The 23,514-nt window shown below is 39.6% G+C and overlaps 1 protein-coding gene and 1 pseudogene across 6 annotated transcripts in view; both read left to right on the plus strand.

Moving 5' to 3' along the window:
* Tasp1 (taspase 1) overlaps nt 1–23,514 on the plus strand; it is a 357,326-nt gene that overhangs the window by 119,393 nt on the left and 214,419 nt on the right. The gene's annotated exons all lie outside the window — the stretch shown is intronic.
* Nucleotides 8,549–9,064, plus strand: LOC130880955 (60S ribosome subunit biogenesis protein NIP7 homolog; annotated as a pseudogene).

A 23,514-nucleotide genomic window follows, 5' to 3' on the forward strand; every position in this document is an offset into this window, starting at 1 on the left:
AATGGTAAACAGCCCAAAAATAAGATACTGAGAAGACAAACAGTAAATTGTTAGAGTAAAAATAAAAGCCCGTGTCCTTGAACAAGTACTTTCTCAAATTAAAGATCGACTACAGCTTAGCCTGTGTTGTTGAAGACCCAGGAGGTGCTCTGCCTGAGCTCTCCACCCACACATGCTCCAGCTGCCTCCTGTCATGTAGACTGATTGTCTTTAAGTCTCCAGCTCACAAAAAAACGACGTGGAGACTTATTCTTAACTGTGAAAACTTGGCCTTAGCTTAGGCTTGTTCCTAAATAGTTCTTATAACTTAAATTAACCTATATCTTTAACATTTTTTTTTCAAAACTGTTCAGAGTTCATCTGAACATTTTTTTTATTCTTTTTTAATTAAAATTTCCAACTGCTCCCCGTTTCCCATTTCCCTCCCCCTCCTCCCACATATTGCCCCCTCCCCCCGCTCCCCTCCCCCTATACCCACTCCTCTTCTCCTCCCCCCAGTCCATTCCCCCTCCCTCTTGATACTGAAGAGCAGTCCAAATTCCCTGCCCTACAGGAAGACCAAGGTCCTCCCACTTCTATCTAGGTCCAGGAAGGTGAGCATCCAAACAGGCTAAGCTCCCACAAAGCCAGTTCATGTATTAGGATCGAAACCTAGTGCCATTGTCCTTGGCTTCTCATCAGCCTTCATTGTCCGCCATGTTCAGAGAGTCCAGTTTCAACCCATGCTTATTCAGTCCCAGTCCAGCTGGCCTTGGAGAGCTCCCAATAGATCAGTTCCACTGTCACAGTGGGTGAGTGCACGCCTCGTGGTCCTAATTTCCTTGCTCATGTTCTCCCTCCTTCTGCTCCTCATTTGGACCTTAAGAGCTCAGACCGTTGCTCCAAATTGGGTCTCTGTCTCTCTCTCGATCCATCGCCAGATGAAAGTTCCCGTGCCATTCTCCTTGGCCTCTCGTCAGCTCTCATTGTCCGCCACATTCAGAGAGTCAATGTGGGTTGGTTGCCTTGGCTCTGAACTCCACATCCTGCTTCCTCTTTGCCTGGCTAGCGATTCTGCCTTTCTTCCTTTTCTAGCCCTCTTCGTTCCCAGAAGTCCCACCCAACCTCTTCCTGCCTAGCTATTGACCATTCATCTCATTATTAAACCAGTCACAGTGACAGACTCATCTTCACACAGTGTAAAGGAGAATTCCACAGCACTCCCTGCTGACTGTTGCAGTTTGCTCCACTTTCCCAGTCTGTTTCTGCTGGATGCTCAGTTGCCTGGTCAGGTGCTCCACCGTCTTTCTGCTGCTTGTCATCATCTTCTGGTTTGTTTGTTTGTTTTTGTTGTTGTGTTTTGTTTTTGTCTTTCATGGTTACAGTACAGTTAACAATCTCAGTTCTTCAAAACAGAAAACATGAACTTTTTTTTGCAAAGCTTCTATAATACAGATATTGCCCATTATAGCATAGGACCTGGTGCTCCCTCGTTTTTTTTTTTTTCTCTTCTCTGACGTGCTTCATCTCGGTTACCTTCATAGGATTTTCTTCCTTTTGAAAATAGTTATGGGGTTGGGTTCTCATCATTTCTCTGTATGCTTTCTCTTGCTGATTTCCTGTCTTTGCTATCTTCCTGATTTCCACTGTTTTCTCTTTGCCAATTAACTTTACACCTGTGCCAGCTCTGGGCTTTCTCTGAAAGTTGACATACATTCTTTCTATTTCCTGTTTAGTAGTCCTCTGTGAGTTTTATGTATGTAATTTTTCCCATGACTACCTTTCTCCAATGGTTTTCTTCTTTAAAATGTTTCAGAATTACATTAATATTATTGTGTGGATGGGGACTATATCTATGTGCCACAGTACATGCGTGGAGATCACAGGGCAACCTATAGAAGTCAGTTTTCTTATCCCAATATAGGATCCCAGGGATCACACTCAAGTTTTACAGGCTTAGCCACAAGTGTCTTTACCTGCTGAGTCATCTCACTGACCCTCTTAGCTGTTTTCTTGCCTTCATTACCCTCTTCTTTTAGATAATAAATATTGGCAGTATTCTAATATTTGTGGCTTCTTATCATTTTTACTGATCTGTCTGTTTTTTCAGACTTTTGTGTTCTCACCTGCCATGTGTGGCCTCCATCTATCCTATCTCCTTTGTATTCGAAAAAAAATATGATTGTGAGTCATGAGACTAATTTGATATACAAATCAATAATGAATCAAAAGCATCCAATATAATTGTAAAAACTGCTTTTTGTATTTTATTTTGAATGGATGAACAAAAATAGTAATGCATTCATTTTTAATTTAATTATGATGACACGTAAAAGTTTTGCCATACAGTGTCAAAAATAGCTAATGTGTGTAGTCCTGTGTCTTTAGCAAATTATGTGAACAAATCGAAGTATGAAAAATTGTTTCATTTGTATTTTCCCACATAACTGTCAATATTATGTATTGTGTATGCTTTGGTTTTAGCAAATGTCTTCATTGAGTTAGTTAATTGTTTGGTGTTATCCCTTGAGAGTCTCTGCCTAACCTGTGTAACTTTGTGAAAGAGATTCAGTCCCTCTGGGATTGCCTATTCACCAACAAAACCAGTTTTTAAAAGCTGGTGGTTTGGAAATTAGAATAAGAAAATACTTTATTAATTTGATCTTTTTAAGTGGAATGCAATGGTAAGTAAAGCTAGAATTGCACTGTTAAGGTCTTTACAAGCTCCCATTTCCTCTCCTGTACTAGTTCTTTCTTGTTCATAGTACCCAGAATTGCATTTGAATGTGGATATGAGGCATGTCATGTTGCATAGTTAAAGGATCAAATGCCAGAGCTGGAGGATGATACAGTAGATTTCTGTAGGATTGGGTTTACTTGGAACTGTTGTTGTGAGGTTGGTGGTGGAAACACATGGTAGAGTTGGGGTGTTCAAGTCATAGGAAAGGTGGAACACGGAATTTTGCAATTGTTTGTTCAGAATAAAAAGGACTTGTGCCTTGGGCTGTTGTAGAAAATTCAGAGACCTGGCCATATAACGTGGAAGGTGATACTTGAAAAGACAGTTATGGTCAGGATATGGCTCTCCCAAGGCCAGGTAGGCAGTTTGGTCATTAGCCTGAGGAATAAACTTCAGCTTCTTGTTCTCTTGTTCTCATCATTGGGTGGGGTGGAATGAGTAGGGGTGTGTGAGAGAGAAACTGCTCTTGCAAACTCTGACACATGTTCTGGAACTATGGACCTTGCAGCACTAGGGAAGGAGCAGAGCGGTTACGTTGCTTATGTCCAAACTTGGTAGTTGTAGATAACCCAGCAGGAATAATTGCCATTGCTGTAAGTGCGGAGTCAGTTGACATAGGGAGGTCTCATTTTTCACTATTTATGTTCCAACGACTGTCACATCTTCTATAAAATACACAATATTTGATACTATTAATGGAAACAAAAATATTGCCAATAGAAGAATGACAAAGCATTTTCACTTAATTTAACACATGACTGTTACTTTATGAGAAAGTAAGGAACTGGGCATGTTACTTCAGTCATACGTGTTTGCTTCATTGGTAATAAACCCACTTGCTATGCTGTGCCTAACATTTACAATCATTTTAAATTTCATTCCTATATCTTAATCCTTTGAACACAATGTAAACAGCAAGCAAAATGAACACACCTAGTTTTCATGTGGTGCATAACACACAGACATCAAATGAGAACAGCTTGCATTGAGAAACAGTGACAGCTCTCTCACTACCATAGGTTATAGGACAGTGTGAGAGGGTAGTTACTGTCTGATTCTCAAACATTCCTCACAGTTCTCCTGCTCCCCTTCTTTTGAGACCAAGTATTGGGTGGCCAAAGCTGGTTTTAAATCTTGATCTGCTGCCTCTACCCTTGAGTGCTAAAGATCACAGATGTGAGCTCTTGTGTCTAATCAGAATTTTTTAAATATATAAAAGGCATATTTTAGAATTGGTGAATTATTAAAAGTTTTTATTATTGTTATTTTTTAAAATGAAAATAAGCAACTTGTAACTTTGAAGTAGCAGGGCAGGCTTATGAGGAAAGGAGGACTGAGGGTATATTGGCATCTCTTGAGTGCCTGCCTGGAGCTGTATACATGGTGAGAAACTAACATAAAAGAAAGAAATGAGCATATGGCTCCAACCTCTTTTAGAAGGATGCTTACTTTTCTAAAGGTTGTTCATCATGGAATTTTCATAAATAGCATTTTAAAATACGATTTAATTATTTCCCAAATTTGGCTTTGCACATGATTTTTTAGTAGCAGGTGAAATATATACTATAGGATACTTCTTTGCTGGTCTCTGGCCATAGAAAGGAAGAACACGCGAAGGATTAGAAGATCAGAGGAAGAAAAAGCTGGAGATCGAGGTTGTACTCTGGTTGACCTTAATGGGGTTATCTTCCGTTATTTGTCAGTTCTCCTGCCTTTTTCTCCTCCTTTTTATTTTCCTTCTCCTTTCATTCTTCCTCCTCTTCTTTATTTCCCTTTTATTGAAAATTGATTTTTTCCTCATATGATATATTCTGATTCTGGTTTTCCTTCCCCCTACTCCCAGTTCCTCCCCACCCCCCCTTCTATGCAGATCCATCCCCTTACTATTTCTTATCTCATTATAACATAAACAGGCTTCTAACAGATCATATCTGTCTGTCTGTCCATCCATTTATCTATCTACCTACCTATCTATTAAGACTTTATATTATCAGAATATAACAAAACAAAACAAGCAAACAAAAGAAATGAGTGTAGGAAACAGATACAGATTCAGAGACTGACTCATTGACATATTCAGGAAGCCCAATAAAAACACCAAACTGGAAGCCATAAAATAGACACAAAGAACCTGTAGGGTAAAAAGAGATTAAAAAAATAAATAAGACAGGCAATACCAGTCAGGTAAGTGACCCACCTGCCAGCTGAACTGCCCTACTTCCTAGTTCTCAAAGATCCATCCCATAACCCACCATCCCAGCTCATTTCTGAACTCTTGCCTGGCTCTGACCTCAACCCCAGTTGACTTCTGCCACTCGGGTGCAGACCCCAGCAATCAAAATAGACTTTAGCTGCTCATGTGCAGACCATACCAATCAGGAAAACAGATCCTCTGCTGCACCAAAGTCCAAGGTAACTTCCAGAATGCCCACTCTCAACTTGGATAGAGACTCCCTTCCCTCCTAGATCAGAGGGCATGACAGCTTCCAGAAATCCAGGCCACAAGGACTAAAAAACTGAAGTGGAAACAGAAGCCAAGGGACAAAACACCCGTCCAGCAAAAAACAAACCCAGAAAAAGGACTAGACATAAATCACCCCAAACTCATATGCCTAAGTGCCAGTATGAAAAGACAATCAACAGCAGGCAGGCCTGAATATTCTAACACAGCTGAAGCACCAGAAAAAGACCTTAAAAACAGCTTTATGAAGATCATAGAGGTCCTCAAAGAGGAAAAGAAAAAGGTTCTCAAAGAAATCAAGGAAAAGACAATCAATAAATTAGAAGGAATCAACGAATGCCTTAAAAAATGGCAAGAAAGCCAAGAAAGAACAAACAGGTCAAGGAAACTATTCAGGACAGGAAAACTGATGAAACAGAAACAATAAAGAAAACACAAACTAGCTGGGCAGTGGTGGCACAAGCCTTTAATCCCAGCACACAGGAGGAAGAGGCAGGTAAATCTCTGAGTCCAAGTCCAGCCTGGTCTGCAGGACCTAGTTCCAAAGCTTCAGAGAAACCCTGTTTTGAAAAACCAAAGGGGGGAAAAACCAAACAAACTGAGGGAATTATGGAAATTGAAAATCTGGGTATGTGAAAATGAATTACAGACACAAGCATCACCAACAGAATACAAGAGATGGAAGAGAGAATCTTAGGCATCGAAGATATGGTAGAAGAAATAGATTCATTAGTGAAAGAAAGCATTAAATCTAAAAACCTCATAACACAAAACATCAGGAAATCTGGGACACTATGAAAAAAAAAACCAAAACTACAAATAATAGGAATAGAAGAAGGAAACTGCCAGCTCAAAAACCCAGAAAATATGTTTAAGAAAATTTCCTAATCTAAAGAAGGACATGCCAATAAAGGTACAAGAAGCTTACAGATTTCCAAATACATTGATCAGAAGAAAAAGTCCCCATGCCACATAATAATCAAAATACTAAACAACAGAACAAAGAAAGAATATTAAAAGCTGTAAGGGAAAAATGTCAATTAACATATAAAGCAGAGCTGTTGAAGGCAGATTTTTTTTTCTTTACCACCTGCCGGTTCCCAAATAACTGACATGGAGACTTAATATAAATTATAAATTCTCGGGCTGGAGAGATGGCTCAGCGGTTAAGAGCACTGGCTGCTCTTCCAAAGGTCCTGAGTTCAATTCCCAGCAACCACATGGTGGCTCACAACCATCTGTAATGAGGTCTGGTGCCCTCTTCTGGCCTGGCATACACACAGACAGAATATTGTACACATAATAAATAAATAAATTTAAAAAAATTATAAATTCTCAGATGATAACTCAGGCTTTTTACTGACTAGTTTTTAGAACTTAGCCCATTTCTATTAATGGGTATTGCCATGTGACTCATAGCTTTCTTTATCTGTCCTGCAGCATGTGTTGCTCCCTCTGCATCTCCTGGTATTTGTCCGTGTCTGTGTGGTGACTCCTTTGACTCTCCCCGTCTTCATCCTAGCATTTGCTCTGCCCCGAAAATCCCGACTAGCTATCAGCCAATCAGCTTTTTATTAACAATGATAGCAGCACATCTTCACTGTGAACAAAGGGATTATTCCACAGCAACTCTATAAAAATTATACCTAACTTCTTAGCAGAGACTCTAAAAGCCAGAAGATCCTGGACAAATGTCTTGCAGACACTAATAAATCACAGATGCCAGTCCAGACTACTATACCCTGCAAAAATTTTAGTCACTGTAGATGAAGAACTAAGGTACTTAAATCAAATTTAGACAGTATCTGCCCACAAATCTATTTCTATAAAAGGTACTATAAAGAAAATCCCAACCCAAGGAAGTTAATTGTCCCCAGGAAAATGCAGGCAAAATATAAATATCAAACCAGCAAAATCCAAAGATAGGAAATACATACATACACACACATACACACACACACAAAACACACACACTACTACCACCATCAACAAAATAATAGGAATTAGCAATCATTGGTCATTAATATCTCTCAATGTCAATGAATTCAGCATACCAATAAAAGGACACCCATGAACAGAATGGGTACAAAAGGTGATCCATCTTTCTGCTACATAGAAGAAACAAACCTCAATACCAAAGATAGACATTACCTCTGAGTAATGGGCTGGGAAAAGATTTTCCAAGCAAACATACCAAAGAAGCAAACTGATGTAGCTATTCTAGTACCTAGCAAACCAAAATTAATCAAAAGATATAGAGAGGGACATCTCATACTCATCAAAGGGAAAAATGTACCAGGATGACATCCTACATGCAAGGTCACCCATGTTTGTTAAGAAACAATTACTAAAAGCTTAAATCACATATCAAATGCCACTTTTACCATTGAACAGGTTGACCAGAGTGAAACTAAACAGAGGAATAATAGTACTAACAGTCAGTATGATATAAATGGACCTAACATATCCACAGAACATTTCACCCAAACACAAAAGAATATACCTTCTTTTCAGCACTCCATAGAACCTTCTCTAAAATTGACCATATGCTCAGGCACAAAGCAAATCTCAACAGATAAAAGAAAATTGGAATAACCCCCTGTGTCTTATCATGCATTAAAGCTGTATTTCAACAACAACAGAAACAAAGGAAAGCCTATAAATGCATAGAAACTGAGCATTTCTCAGTCGTATTACTGAGATTGCCACTGAATCAAGGAAGAAATATAGAAAGAAATTAAAGACTTCCTAGAATTCAATGAAAATGAATGTACAACATATCCAAACTTGTGGGACATAGTCAAAGTGATGCTAAGAGGAAGGTTCGTAGCACTATGTGCTTTCATAAAGCAATTAGAGTTATCGTACTAGTGACCTATCAGCATACCTGAAAACTCTGGAACAAAAGGAAGCAAACACACCCAAGAGGAGTAGATGGCAGGAAATAATTGAACTGAGGTCTGAAATAAAAAATAAGTAGAAATAAAGAGAATAATACAAATAATCATTGAAACAAGAGAGTTTTTTTTTTTAAAGAAATCAGCAAGGTAGACAAACCCTTTTCCAAACTAAGTGAGGGGAAGAGAGAGAATATCCAAATTAACAAACTCAGAAAGGGAAAAATGGATATACCAACAGAATCTGAGGAAATTCAAAGAATCATTAGGTCATACATCAAAAACCTCTACTCTCCCAAATTGGGAAATCTAAAAGAAATGGACTATTTTCTCAATAGATTCCACTTACCAAAGTTAAATCAAGCTCAGATAAACAGTCTAAATAAGCCTATAACTCCCAAGGAAATAGAAGCATTCATTAAAAGTATCCCAACAAGTCACTAGGAACCTGGGAGCTAAGCTAGCTCGATAATGCCACCCTTGACTGAAGAAGAGACCTGAGTAATGTTTGAGAAATTTCAAAATACATCAGGGAGAATCTATAGCTTCTGGCAGACAGGCCCAATGGCACCTACTATTTCTAGCTGTACAATGACCGAGTGTACTATTTGAGTGAGATGATCCTAAATTGGCTGCCAACATCTCTGCAGATAAGCTAGTGTCATTGGCAATGTGTTTTGGAAAGTTTACCAAGACCCACAAATTCTGGTTGCATGTTAGAGCTCTCAGATACCTTGCCAAGTGTAAAGTGTGGACAAATCCTGGGGTAAAGCAGCCCTTCTTGTGTGGAAACCATGTGCTGAAGTCTGGTCTGGGTCAAATCACTGAAGACACTCTCAGTTCCAGGGAGCAGTTGTTCACTCCATGGCAGACATCCTTTGGGTTTGTATCTACTCAAGATTGCAATAAAATTGACTCTGTGGCAGTTGTGGTGCTTCACCAAGCAGACATTGGGGAGTATTACTGCATGAAGAAACATTGACTTAGGGTACTTGTCCTAAGACATTTTTCCCATGTGAGAGGACCAAGCTTTGTTTCCTGTATGTGCAGAATACATCATGTTAAATTTTAATAACATTGATATATGCAACTTGGTTTCTTAATCAGTGGAAATGACTCAGAAACAGGGTTTCAGGCCCTCTGGAGGCAAAGACAAGTGGCTTCATGTTTAAGACCTGCTGGGGCTTCTTGGCAAATTCAAGGCTAGCCTGGCCTACATAGTGAGACTCAGCTAACTGACGTTTTTGTCCTGCCTGGTTCCCACAGTCGTTAATTCCCAAAGAAATCACACAGAGGTCTACTTTAATTATAAACTGATTGTCCTAGTATCTCAGGCTTTTTATTAACTCTTATAACTTATATTAGCCCATAATTCTTGTCTGTGTTAGCCACGTGGCTTGGTACTTTTTTCGGTGAGACAGTCAACATCTTACTTACTCTGCATCTGGGTGATGGCTGCAGACCGAAACTTCCCTCTTTCCAGAATTCTCGTTGCTCTGCCTCTGCTTCCTGCCTGGCTATTGGCCAATCAGCATTTACTTAAAATACAAGTGACAGGGTACAGACCATTGTCCCACAGCAAGACTGTGTCTCAAAATCTAAAACAAACAACCCAAAACTTATCAAGTGTTTTGTGAGTAAATAGAGTGTTTCTCTTCAGAAAGAAAAATAGAATCTCCCAAACAAAAAGAGCCCAGGGCCAGATGATTTTAGTAGAATTCTACCAAATGTTCAAAGAAGATCTAATGTCAATACTTGCCAAATTATTCTACAAAATAGAAATAGAAGGAACATTGCCAATCACATTTTATGAGGCCATAGTTACTCTCATACCCAAACCACACAAAGACTCAACAAAGACTTACAGATCCATTTCACTTTTGAACATGGAAACAAAAATACCTATTAAAGTACGAACTGTATCCCAGAACACATCAAAAGATCATCTACCCTGATCAAGTAGGCTTAATTCCAGTGATGCAGGTATGATTCATCATGTGAAAATCTGCCTGTGTAATTCACTATATAAACAAACTGAAAGAAAAAAACCTCATGTGATCATCTTATTAGACAGTAAAAAAGCCTTTGACAAAATCAGGCACCCTTTCATAATTAATATCCCTGGAGAGACCAGGGATACACGGGACATATGTAAACATAAAAAAGGCAATTTATAGGAAGCCTATATTTAACATCAAATTAAATGGAAAGGAGCTCAAAACAATTAAAATCAGAAACAAGACAAGGTTGTTCACTGTCTCCACATCTATTCAATATAGTACTTGAAGTTCTAGCTAGAGCAATAAGACAATCAAATGGGACCAACGGGATACAAATTGGAAAGGAAAAAGCCAGGCTATCGCTATTTGTAGATGATATGATTACATAAGTGACCCCAAAAATTCTACCTGATAAATACCTTCAGTCAAGTGGATGGATAAAAAAATTAATTCAAAACAATCAGTTGCCCTTATATACACAAATGATAAATTATCTGAGAAAGAAATCAGGGCAAAAATGCCTTTTACAATAGCCACCAATAAGGTAAAATATCTTGTAACTCTAACCAAGCAAGTGAAAGACCCATATGAAGAAAGAAACTGGAGAAGATCACAGAAGATAGATCTCCCATTGTCATGGATGGGCAGGATTAATATAATAAAAATGGTCATCTTACCAAAAGCAATCTACAGATTCAATGCATTCCCCATCAAAATTCCAACACAATTCTTTACAGACTTTGACAGAACAGTACTCGACTTCAATGGAAAAACAAAAAATCCAGGACAGCTAAAATAATCCCACACAATAAAAGAACTTCTGGCGGTATCACCATCCCTGAATTCAAACTATACTGTAGAGTAGTAAAAACTGCATGGTATTGGCATAAAAACAGACAAATTGATCAATGGAATTGAGTCTTAAGACCCAGAAGTAAAAAGACACAACTTTATGGAGACCCAATTTTTGACATGTATTTGGGTTTGTTTCTTTATATCATGTGTGTGTGTTCTGTATACATTGTATATATTAGCCCTCTATCAGATATGTAGCTGGTAAAAATTTTTTCTCATTCTATAGGCTGCTGCTTTGTTGAAGATGGTGTCCTTTGTAATACAGAAGCTTCTCAGTTTCATGAGGTCCCATTTATTAATTGTGGATCTTCTTAGTGCCTGTGCTAACAGTGTCTGTTCAAAAATTTTTTCTGTGCCAATGAGTTCAAGACTACGCTCAGCTTGCTCTTCTGTCAGGTTCAGTGTATCTGATTTTATATTGAGATCTCTGCTCCATTTTTAGGTTGGTGTGTGTGTGTGTGTGGTGATAAGTATGGATCTATTTGAACTCTTTGACATGCAGCCATCCAGTTTGACCAGCACCATTCTATGAAGATATTGTCTTTAGTCCACTGTGTATTTTTGGCTTCTTTATCAAAAAATCAGGTATTCATAAGTATGTGGCTTTATAGCTCAGTCTTCATTTTGATTCCATTGAACAAAATGCTATTTTTTATGCCAATATTATAGCTCTGTAGTATAATTTGAGTTCAAATATTGTGGTATCTCCATCAATTATTTAGGATTATTTTAGCTATCCTTGTGTGTGTGTGTTTTCATTTGAAGCTGAAAATTGTACTTTCTAAGATTTGTGAAAAAGTTGTTTTGGAATTTTGATGATGATTGCATTGAATCTGTAGATTGTGTTTTGGTAGGAGGGCCATTTTGACAGTTGATGTGGGATTCCCCTCTGTATGCTTTGAGTACCATTGGTTTAAGGAAACTGGTTTGGCTTGATAGGGTAGATAGGCAGGGAAAACTAAACTGAATGCCGGGAGGAAGGAGGCCGAGTCAAGAAGAAGCCATGTAGCCCCGCCAGAGACAGACGCTGGAACTTTACCCCGTAAGCCACAGCCATGTGGCGATACACAAATTAATAGAAATGGGTTAAATTAATATGTAGGAGCTAGCCGAAAAGAAGCTAAAGCTAATGGGCCAAGCAGTGATTTAATTAATAGTTTCTGTGTGATTATTTCGGGGCTGAGCAGCCAGGAACCAACAAGCAACCTCTTGCAACAGACTGTATTCATCTTACTGATCGTGAGTGTGGGAGCTCTATCTTCTGATAGCTTCTTCAGTTTCTTTCCTAATGCCTTTAAGTTTTTACCATACAAGTTTTTTACTTTCTTGTTTATAGTTACCCCAAGATATTTTAATTATTTGAGGTTATTGTGAAAGGTGTTGTTTCCTTTGTTTCTTTCTTTGTTATTCATCCTTCCTCTGTGTTTTCGTAGGTTTAAGGGATTTATTCACATACTTTTTAAGGACTGTCTTAGAGTTCCTGTTGCTTCAATGAAACACTACTAACCAAAAAGCAGTTTTGGGAGGATAGGGTTTAGTTGACTTACACTTCCACACAGCACTGTTTATCATGAAGATCGTCAGGACAGGGGCTCAAACAGGGCAGCAATCTGGAGACAGGAGCTGGTGCAGAGACTTTGAAGGGGTTTTGCTTATGGCTACCTTCACATGGCTTGGTGAGCTTGCTTTCTTATAGAACACAGGACCATGAGCCCTGGAGTGGCATCACCCACAATGGTCTGAGGCCATCAACCCCACCCCCATCCAATTGCTAATTAAGAAAATTCTCTACAGGCTGGCCCACAGCTCAGTCATATGGAGGCATTTTTCAATCAGGGTTTCCAGTTTGTTTCAAGTCAGAACAAGGACCTCTATCATTTTTGTAAAGACTAGTTTAAGGTCTTTGTCTTGTTTCAGCCACGTTCCATTTCTTAGGACTTTCTGTGGTAGGTTTCTGGGCTCTTGTAGAGACATATTGTCCTGACTGCTATTGATTGTGTTTCTATGCTGGTGTCTAGGCATCTGGGTTTGGGGTGATTGTAATTCAAGGTGCTGATATCTTTGTTAGTTAAGTGTTTTGTTTCTTGGTTTTTATTGCCTTCTCTGGTTCTTCGAGAGTGGTAGCTGTGTGCTGTCTGATAGAGAATGCTTTGGGGTTCCTTTTTTTTTCTTTTCTTTTTTTTTTTTTATTCTTTTTTAATTAAAATTTCCACCTGCTCCCCGTTTCCCATTTCCCTCCCCTCCTCCCAAATATTGCCCCCTCCCCCCACTCCCCTCCCCCTATCCCCACTCCTCTTCTCCCCCCACACCATTCCCCCTCCCTCTCGATACTGAAGAGCAGTCCAAATTCTCTGCCCTGCGGGAAGACGAAGGTCTTCTATCTACGTCCAGGAAGGTGAGCGTCTAATCAGGCTAAGCTCCCACAAAGCCAGTTCATGTATTAGGATCAAAACCTAGTGCTATTGTCCTTGGCTTCTCATCTGCCTTCATTGTCCGCCATGCTCAGAGAGTCCAGAATCAACCCATGCTTATTCAGTCCCAGACCAGCTGGCCTTGGTGGGCTCCCAATAAATCAGTTCCACTGTCACAGTGGGTGGGTGCATCCCTCGTGGTCCTGATTTCCTTGCTCATGTTCTCCCTCCTTCTGCTCCTCATTTGGACCTTAAGAGCTCAGACCGTTGCTCCAAATTGAGACTCTGTCTCTACCTCGATCCATCGCCAGATGAAGGTTCTAAGGTGATATGCAAGATATTCATCAGTATAGGATAGGGTCATTTCAGGTTCCCTCTCCTTAGTTGCCCAAGGTACCAGCTGGGGACATATTCCTGGACACCTGCGAACCACTCAAGAGTCAAGTCTCTTGCCAACCCTAAGATGGCTCCCTTAGATAGGATATATACTTCGCTGCTCCCGTATCCTCCCTTCCTATATCCCAACCATCCCAATCCCCCGAGCTCCTCCCATCCTCCCCTTCTCATGTTTCTCATCCCATTTCCCCTTTGCCCCTTGCCACCTCACCCGCAAGTTCCCAGTTTTTGCCCTGCAATCTTGGGGTTCCTGATAGGTGTGGCCACTGGGGTTTCTGTGTAGAATGTGCTTCTAGGTATTGGCAGCTTACACTTAGAAATGGGGTTGGGGTAGGAGGCAGGGTTCAGGAGGACCACAGGAAGGAGAGAAGCAGGGTCTTCCCCCAGGATCTGCTTAGTCCCCTGGGAATAGGGGTAGAGAGTGAGGAGAGGGCACAACCCGTAGCCTGCTGCAGAGCTGGGGAGGAGACTGGAGATTGAATTTGAGGAGACGAGGGAACGTGAAGATCTAACCCCAGCCTAACTGCCTGCTGGCTTGCTTTTCCGGCAGGGCTGGCTGCCAGGTTTCTAGGGACTGCTTTCTGAAGGTGGGAGTGGGATAATGGAAATAGTGGGAAGGGAGGTTGGAGGAGCTCTTCATTTTTCTAAGGAGTTTTGGGTTCAAGAATATACTGCTGCCTGGTTTCTGCTCTAGAGCCCAATGCTTTTTGATTGTCTGGGTTCTTTGCTTTTATGGCAGTCTAGGAACCAGAGGGCTGGGAGAGTTGTGACTATGATTTGCCCGAGAGTACAAAGGTAGATGGGATTTAAAAACTGCATCCACTGAAAACATGGTGTGCTTTAACTTGAGCTACTGACTAGTGTCTCTTCCTTAAGTACTTGGAGGGAGAGTTCACTACTTTTTCCTGATTTCTCAACCATCCCTGCCTGCTCCCCTCCCCACACACATGTTTGAGGGACTGTGCTCAAAAACTAAAGGCGTTATTGTCAGATGTGGACAAGTAGACCCACGTCAGGACCAGTGGTAGACTGATGTGCATGTGTCTTCCGATGCCACAGCCGCTCTCTCAGGGATGTGGAAAGGCTGTCAGGAAACCATGCTGCATCTTCCTTCCTAGGAGCCGTCATTCTGTATCCTTTCTCTTCTGTGTGTCTCAGGCACTTTTAGCAACAAAACTCCAGTTGTCAAAATGTTTTGTACAAGTCAACTTGGGCTTTAATCTTTCTAGTTCTTTTTCCATTCATAGCAGTCCTGCAAGAGAAAATGTCAAGGAATTGTTGAGACTTGTTCATTATTTTAGTTGTTTCTCTTAGTTGCTCTATTTTATTTAATTTTCAGACATGGTCTCTTTGTATAGTCCTGGAGCTTGCTATATAGACCAGGCTTGCCTCAAACCCACAGAGATCCTCCTGCCTGTGCCTCCTAAGTGCTGCTGGGACTATTTACTCTTGAATATACTTCCCACAAGCTTTCCTTTCTGCCACTCCACTATTTTCTCTTGTTAAGATGGTTAGCAACTTCAATCTAGGTGATTAATCTTGTGAGCTGCATTGACACAACTGTTTGAAGGGGTTGCTCCTTCTGAAACTCCTGCCCTTGACAGGTACTCAGGAGCTCATTCTGCTGTTGTCCCTCTTACCTCATGAACTGCAGCTTCTCAGTTTGCTGTATTGATACCTCCTGTCTTTCTCACTTCTCAACATCTGAACATCAAAGGCCTAGGCCTTTAGCTTCTTCTCACCTTCTTTGGATACCCATTCCTTTTTTTAAAAAAAATATTTATTTATTTATTATGTATACAATATTCTGTCTGTGTGTATGTATGCAGGCCAGAAGAGGGCACCAGACCTCATTATAGATGGTTGTGAGCCACCATGTGATTGCTGGGAATTGAACTCAGGACCTTTGGAAGAGCGGGCAATGCTCTTAACCACTGAGCCATCTCTCCAGCCCAAGAACACCCATTCCTTTAGAGTCCTGTCTAGTCTGATGGCAAAGCATCATCTATCCTGATGTCTTGTACACGTCTGTCTCAAAGTCAGGTCCACCCTAGAAATCATGTATAATCCACAGGCTTGTTAAACATCCCTGCTTACATTTATAATGGGCATCTCAAACTTAGCATGTCCAAATATGGCTCTCAATTTTGCCCCCAACTCACGCCATGTTCTCTTGAAACCTTTCTTATACAGCAGATTGCAAATTCATCTTCCCAGGGGTTCAGGCCAAAATTGGCATGTGCTCCTTTGTCCCTTCCTGTGCTGCCTACATCTTATCTTTGTTCTCTTCTGTAAATGCATTTAAATGTGACCATTTACCAGCCCACTAGTACTGCCAGGCTACCCCAGATGTCATCATTTCTAATCCAGTTTATGGGAAAAACTTTCTAACTTGTCTCTTGGTTTTGCTCTTTCTCCCTTTAGTCAGTTCTCAGCACTGAAGTGGTCATTTCAAGCTAACTTAATACTCCTCTTTCTCCGTTACTCTTTCCTTTCTTACCTTCTGCCTTTGACTTTTTGTTTGCTTTTCATCTTAAAAAAAAAAAAGATGAAAACTTCCTAGTTTTCTCCCAGAGAGCTCTTGCCTTCCTCCCCTTGACTGCTCAGTCTCAGGTACCGTGACTGTCACTATCCTCCAGGAATCCTCAGAGGGCCTACACTTGAGTTGTCCTTTTGCTTTTCACTTTTAGGATTCAAGTCCTTGCCCCTCACCATCACCTTATTTATATGATTTTCCTTCTCACTAAGATCTCTTGACTGAACTATACAACTAGGAAATTCTTGCTATTCTATTTCATATTTTATTTTTTCAATATGAATCATTTAATGTTTTACTATCTTAATTATCATGTCTTTTTTTTTTTTATTCTGGCTTCTCTTCGCACTATGAAGGTTAGGGTACCAACATCTTTGTTCACTGATATATGGGTGGTATACATCATAGAACTTCTGATGCTTGTTGAATGAATGAATGAATGAATGAATATGAATGGCAAATCAAGACAGTAGGCAGAATGATGGAAGCCACTCCCAGTAAGGACCAAGACAAAGGTAAATATTGATTGGGAGTCATTTGTTCTGTTGACAGTAGGGGATGGCTGAGGAAGATGGGTGAGGTAAGGCACTTTGAAGGTAATTTGAAGTGTTACATTGTGATCTCTAGAAAGCTGCAAATAAGTAAATTTTCTTTACAATGAAGCAAGAGTTCCTTTTGAGCAAGGCGATGCTCATACTTTTGGAAGTTGCATGAAGGCAGATTATTTTTTTCACCTCTGATGTTGTTTCTGGAGAGGCGAGCATTGATGCAGACACTTAAAAAGTTACATGCATAGCTGTTGATCCTGCTGCTGGGTTCACACTGGTCTTTAACCTTCTTGATTAGCCAGTACTGTTTGTCGTTGCATGGCTGACCCTGGATTCTCAGAAGTGTCATGTTCTAATGGAGCAATTTCATAAGGTTGTCATACTCAGTAAGATTTCTAGATTGCTCAATATAAAGAGCAACTATTTAAGCTGAAATACTTTGAGGAATGATGTAGAATGTGGGATTAATGCCACATGAAAATATTTTATGAATTGTGACTTGTGGATGTAGGTGTAGCTAGAGCCTTAATGATTGTAAGTGTCACTGTTTTAAAACCCTTGATTTGAGACGGGTGTGGTGGTGCGGGTGTGGTGGTGCGTGCCTTTAATCCCAGCACTCCGGAGACGGAGGCAGGTGGACCTCTGTGAGTTCAAGGCCAACCTGGGAGTTCCAGGACAGCCAGGGCTGTTACATAGAGGAACCCTGCTTGAAAAACAACAACAAAACAAAAAACAAACCAAAACCAAAACCAAACATTTGGACAGTTTGGTTATTGAGCTGGAGGAATCCTCTCATTCACAGATATATAGCAGAGTGTTTAAAGCCCCAGCACACTTCCAGACACCAAAACAATGATATGGCTTAGGAATTCTATTCTGAGACTCTTGTTATTCTAACTGGGTCACTTTGTATCTGATGAACTATTAACATGTTTCTCCTATTTAAATAACTAAGTCACTGATAGATTGAGATAAAGTAGAATTCTGAATTGTACTGCATTATTTTCTAAGATACTGGCTAACAGTGACAGCTTTATTATTATTATTAATTATTATTACTATGTATTCTCTCATATATTACATCTGCTCCCAGATTACATCATCCTCTCCTCTGCCTCCCCTCTCCTCCATTTCCTTCCAGAAAAGAGCAGGTCTCCCAGGCATGATAACTTTTGTTATATGTATTATAAAGGTATTAAATAAATTGATATTTTTCTAATTGTGAAATAATGTATGTTAATAAATAATTTGAAAAATAAAATGGATAACTTTACCATCTTGTGATAGAATTTTTTGGTGGATAATTTTTGACAAGCAATAAAGGGGATAATATTGTTTAGTGTAAAGTGTACTTTGTTATTTGTTATTGGGTAGTGAACATTTAAAATATTCTTCCAAAGAAAATTTTTAACATAAACCTAATTTGTGTGTGTGTATGAGCTCAGGTATCTTATTCTTTGGCAGGAAGACTTGTAATTTCTCTCATGTAATTAGGCAATAGTTTTAGAGGCACTTAGCTCGTGCTCTGGTCTGTGTAGGATAGAGAAGCAGTGTCTTTCAGGGGATAAAAAGCTCTGGCATTACTTGGTAATGAAAGAAAGTTTCTTGTCAGTCTAGAAATATGCCAAAATAACAAGGCTCTGCTTGATTCGTTTATCTGGGAATGTACTCTACAGTACTTGGAGGCATTTTTAGTGTACCTGGCAGTTTGGATTGTACCTGTTGCTGCAGTCATTAATGTGTTCTGTTCCTTCCCTACTCCCATCTAGACCACTGCCTCATAGGTCAGAGCTGCACATTGCATTTACACTATTGCAGTGTTACCTTGAGCTCCAGGAGAACTGAGGACTTCATGAGGAAGTTGTTTTTGAGATTGTAGACCTGGATTACAGTGGATCAAGTGGGCTCCAAGATGTTCTTTTGATGTTTATAATTTCTCCTGTTTCCTCCTAGCTAGATACTTAGTTTGCATTGCTTTGTTGTTTTGCTTTGTTGTTATTTTGTGAACGAACAGACATCTAATTTTAAAACATGAGGTGAAGAAATGGTAAAAGCAGAGGAATGAAATAGATCAAGTGATGGGTTAAAATGCTGGGGCTGTGATCCTTAATGTATTTCTCCTTTTGATTGTCCTCACTTGAAAGAATGCTTCTTCCTTCCTATTGTCAAGTACTACCTGCTGTCAGTTGGAGAGGGACTAAGCCGAGCAACTTGTCAAAGACCTAAGCTCCCCTCATATGGTTAGCAGAAACAGAACTGGGTTCTCATTTCTTCTTTCATTCGACAGGAGTCCCTTTCATGTTTGAAAATTGAAAACGTGTGTTCTTCAGTGTGGAGCGAGGCTGTGTGTGCCCTCTGGCACACCTGGTTCTAATTTCCTGACTTGAAAGCACAGCCCATCAAAAGGAGCAGAAAAACAATTTCTTTCTGACACGCTCGCTGCTTCGTGGCCCTTACTGGACTGGTGGACGTGGTGGCTTAGCCTTCGTGGTTCGTCTCTACAAGGTTCTTGTTAGAGACAGAATTTCATTCAGTACAACCAGTGCCTTTTATAGCACAGGGCCATTTTTGGTATTGTTTTGTTGTGGTGGTGCAAGATCTTTTTAGTTCAGGAATTTACTTAAAATAAGTTGCACTTAAAAAAATTCACCGAAAAACTCTTTAAAAATTTTAAATACTAAATTTAGCTAGTGCTATATGTTGAACTGCTGTATTTGTAAGCTAGTCATTGAGCTGATTGGCCAGGAGTTAGACTTGGCTGAGCATGTTTGAATTCCACAGTGGTGTTTAACATAAGTCAAATATTTCCAGTATGTTACTTTAGACTTCTCTATACTTTGTACTCTTGCCAGTTTAAATGACTGTGAGGCACAATGTGTTGACTTTGAGTTTTGTAAATTGATAATTTGTTGCCGTGAAATATGTACATGGTATAACTCATCAGTTTTTGAAGGTACCTGTATGTCTGATGTTGGCAATATGTTATAAGAAGTTGGTGTCTGTAGTTTTCAGATGCCTAGTGTATGGGTCCTGAGATTTGATTTTCCTGTTTTTAAGTACTTTGGGGTAGCCATCTTTTTGTATTGTTTTGATTTTATTTTTTTGAGACAAATTCCACTATGTAGTATATGTAGTATATGTTGGCCTTGAACTTGGGGTCCTCCTTGCATGTAGTGTGCCATAATAGCCTGCCTTGGAACAAAATATTAAAGTGTTGAAAATGTAATTTATTATTCATTTATCTTATGTGGGGGACACACATTACAGCATGTGTGTAGAGGGCAGAGGACACCTGTAGGAGCTGGTTCTCTCCTACTTAGTGGGTCCTGCCGAACAAACTCATCTTGTCAGTATTGGTGGCAGCTGCCTCTACCTCACTGATCCATCTCTCTGGGTTTATTTATTATTGTCATGTGACACACATATATGATGTGTGTGAGTGTATGTGTATTCTGGAGTCAGTTATTTCTTATTACCATGCACTATAGGGATTGAACTCATGTTGTCAGGCATGTGATGCAAGTTCTTTTAGCTGCTGAGCCACCTCAGGGATGGTAGTCTTAATTATATGTTCTCCTAGCAGTTTCTTCATTATTTTTAACTTTAACATTATTTCTTCTCAAACTTAAATATGTATGAGTCACCTGGAGGTCTTATTTAAGACATAGAATATGATCTGACAAGTCTGGGATGAGCCCTGGGATATTTCTCATTTCCTAAGCTTTCAGATGACACTAGTGACGCTTCAGTGGCAGGGTGGTCCTCCCAACTGTGCCTTTTCTACAGTGTCCGTCGTATACGACTTACCACTCCGTTTGTTTCCTCATTGTGTGTAATGGCGGTGAAAGTAAGATGTGACTCTAGGGTATTCCTGGGAGCATTAGATAAACACTTTAACAGCCTACGGTTTGATCTAGAGTAGCATAAAACTCCTGAAAGAGGCTGATTGTGCTAAAGTAGTCATATGGTTATGTTTATCAAGTCTTGTAGAATACACTCAGTCTTGTACATTAACAAGACTCTTGTAAATGAAACTGGATAAAACAAACTGTGGGTTCTACGAGGTTCTAAGAGGTGAGTTAGAAAGACAGAATGATAATTCAAATGTCTTTTAAATAAACCACCTCTTTGCAGGATGGCTGTTGATTGAATGAGTAGATCCACCAGTGAACTGGAGAAAAATTGGGTCCATGTAAATGTAAAATGTCAGGAGAGCTGGCATTTATATCACCTTTATATTGATATGTGTCCTAGTTTTCACTAGTGAATAATATTGTGATCTACCCTACTATACAGCAAGCCATGACCAAAAGTTTCCTCGTACTTTCAGAATTTGTTCATATCTGCTAGAGTCCATTTATTCGCACATTGTACTGGTTTCTATATATTAAAATGTCTGCAGTAAGTGTTGAAAGCATAGTAGAAAGCATAAATATTTATTTATAACCCCCCCCCCGGCGGTTTTTAGCTCTGTGTGTTCTACTTTGAATATGACTGTTTGGGGAGCATATTGTGATGAGTCACTGCAGATTCGCAGTGAGACTTGAGTTTCAATCATAGTGTAAGGAGTGGATCGGAAGAAATGCATATACCTGTTCCAGGACATCCTCTCTCATGGAACAGAGACATGTAGGTGTGTGCTAATCATTACTGACAGTCCTTTGACAATTTCATACATGTACATAATGTATTTTTTCTTTTTTATTGCTTTTTAAAATTAATTAATTAATTTGGTTTTTCGAGACAGGGTTTCTCTGTAAATTTGGAGCCTGACCTGGAGCTAGCTCTTGTAGACCAGGCTGGCCTCAAACTCACAGAGATCCGCCTGCCTCTGCCTCCTGAGTGCTGGAACTAAAGGCATGTGCTGCCACCACCACCCAGCTTATTGTTTTTATTAAACTATGTATTTTTCTCCGCTCTCCTTACTTCTTCTCCCCTCCCCATGGTCCCTATACTCCCAGTTTACTCAGGAGATCTTGTCTTTTTCTACTTCCCATCCATGTACATAATATATTGTTATTTTCAGCCCCATTACCTGACTCCCCTCTCCATAAACCCCTTTTTTGTTTTACATATTTTTATTTGCCTAATTTTTTTTTAAAAATCGACTTTGATTTTATTTTACATTTTAGGATCAGTTTCTTTGTTGTAGCTTTTTTTGTGTCAGAATTACAATCAGTTTCAATCTGGAGTAAGTATAAGGAATACGGTGCTGGACTTTGCACAGTACAACCTTTGCAGACTTCAATCTGCCCTCGTCCTTAGGCTCGTAGGCAATGCTCAGCCGCTCACAGCCTCTCTTTCTGCTCCATTTTATCCACTGTTAAAGTCTGGTTAAAATGTCAAGAGATTAGAAAATAGGTAATTTATGTAGCTTTTTCCTGTTTCCTTCTTTATTTTTCCTCTTCTGTTCTTCTCTCCACTCCTCTCTCACTCTCTTTTCTTCAGCCCAGTCTGTCTCACTCTGCTCAGTTCCAAAATTTATTCTGCTTAAGGTTGGTGGTGCCATGGTGTTGCACATACACAATTTTTGTCCTGTTCTTTGCCACAAGACCTCAGAGAGTCTTGAGAAAGGGGATGGAGGGTTGAAAGTATAGATGTTTCTAAGTAAATATTTGCTGAATTGTATTCAGTAATTCTTTGTGTATTTTGGAGAACTGTCAAACGCAGATTCTGATTGACAAATGGATTACTTGCTTCACACTGAAAAACCAGAGTTAGTGCTCTGTTTGTTTCATGCATTTTGATATTTATATATAAGCTTCCTTTTATGTAGAGAATTGTTTAAAATTGGTTTAATTTTCATAAAATATACTATTCTCTTCAAATCTTCCCTCACTGATTCCTGAGTTAAGAGGATGTGACATATAGTTTTTTCATTTTACAGTATTTGGAGTGTGTTAACTATTTCAGTAGGAATTGTTCTACAAATCTTGATGTTTTGATAATTGCCCGAGTTAGTGAGGTGTGGTATGACTGCTGGGATACTGGTCCAGCTCCTTTCAGCAGTGTGCTCATGGGAGCCAGCTGTTGGGGCTCCATAGTAGACTGTATTGCTGCGCTCTGTTGCTCAGAGGGTTGGCAATGTTCATTTCTTTTTTGACTCCTGTTGTCTCCACTGTAGAATGAATTTATTTAGCTTTAACTTCATTAATTTGAAGAACATCTCTAACAACATTCTTTGAGTTCCTTGTAACAAAGTGACAACTTGGTTTCAATGATAAAGATATCAACGATGTCATGTAAGAAATAGTTCAGAGGTCGACTGGCTGCAGGTGACTGAATCTGAATCTCTGAATCTCCCTCGTGAGCACAAGTGCCTACTTTTCCTTTTCTTTCTTGTTCTGTTGTCTTCCTTGTTTGTTTCTATCTTGGGATTACATCAGAATTCTGCATTACCAGAAAGAAAATTGTTTATAGGTCTGTTCTTTTAATTCTGAACCTTTCTCAGCCTCCTGAATGTTGGGATTACAGGTATGTGCCACCTTACCCACCTGTAGTTTTTCTTTTATATAATTATTATTTAGTTTATTCAAGGAAACGGTGAACATTTTCATTCCCGATCCCCATGTTTGTTTATGAACTAATTGCCGACCAAAAGGCATAGAATTACCCAAGAGCAAATGATGGGCTTGGGGCTTGTTTGTAGCTTGTGTACATTGTCATCCGTGAGGGGAGTAGAAAGCAAAAG

The sequence above is a fragment of the Chionomys nivalis genome, chromosome 9 (assembly GCF_950005125.1).
Source record: "Chionomys nivalis chromosome 9, mChiNiv1.1, whole genome shotgun sequence".
NCBI lineage: Eukaryota > Metazoa > Chordata > Mammalia > Rodentia > Cricetidae > Chionomys > Chionomys nivalis.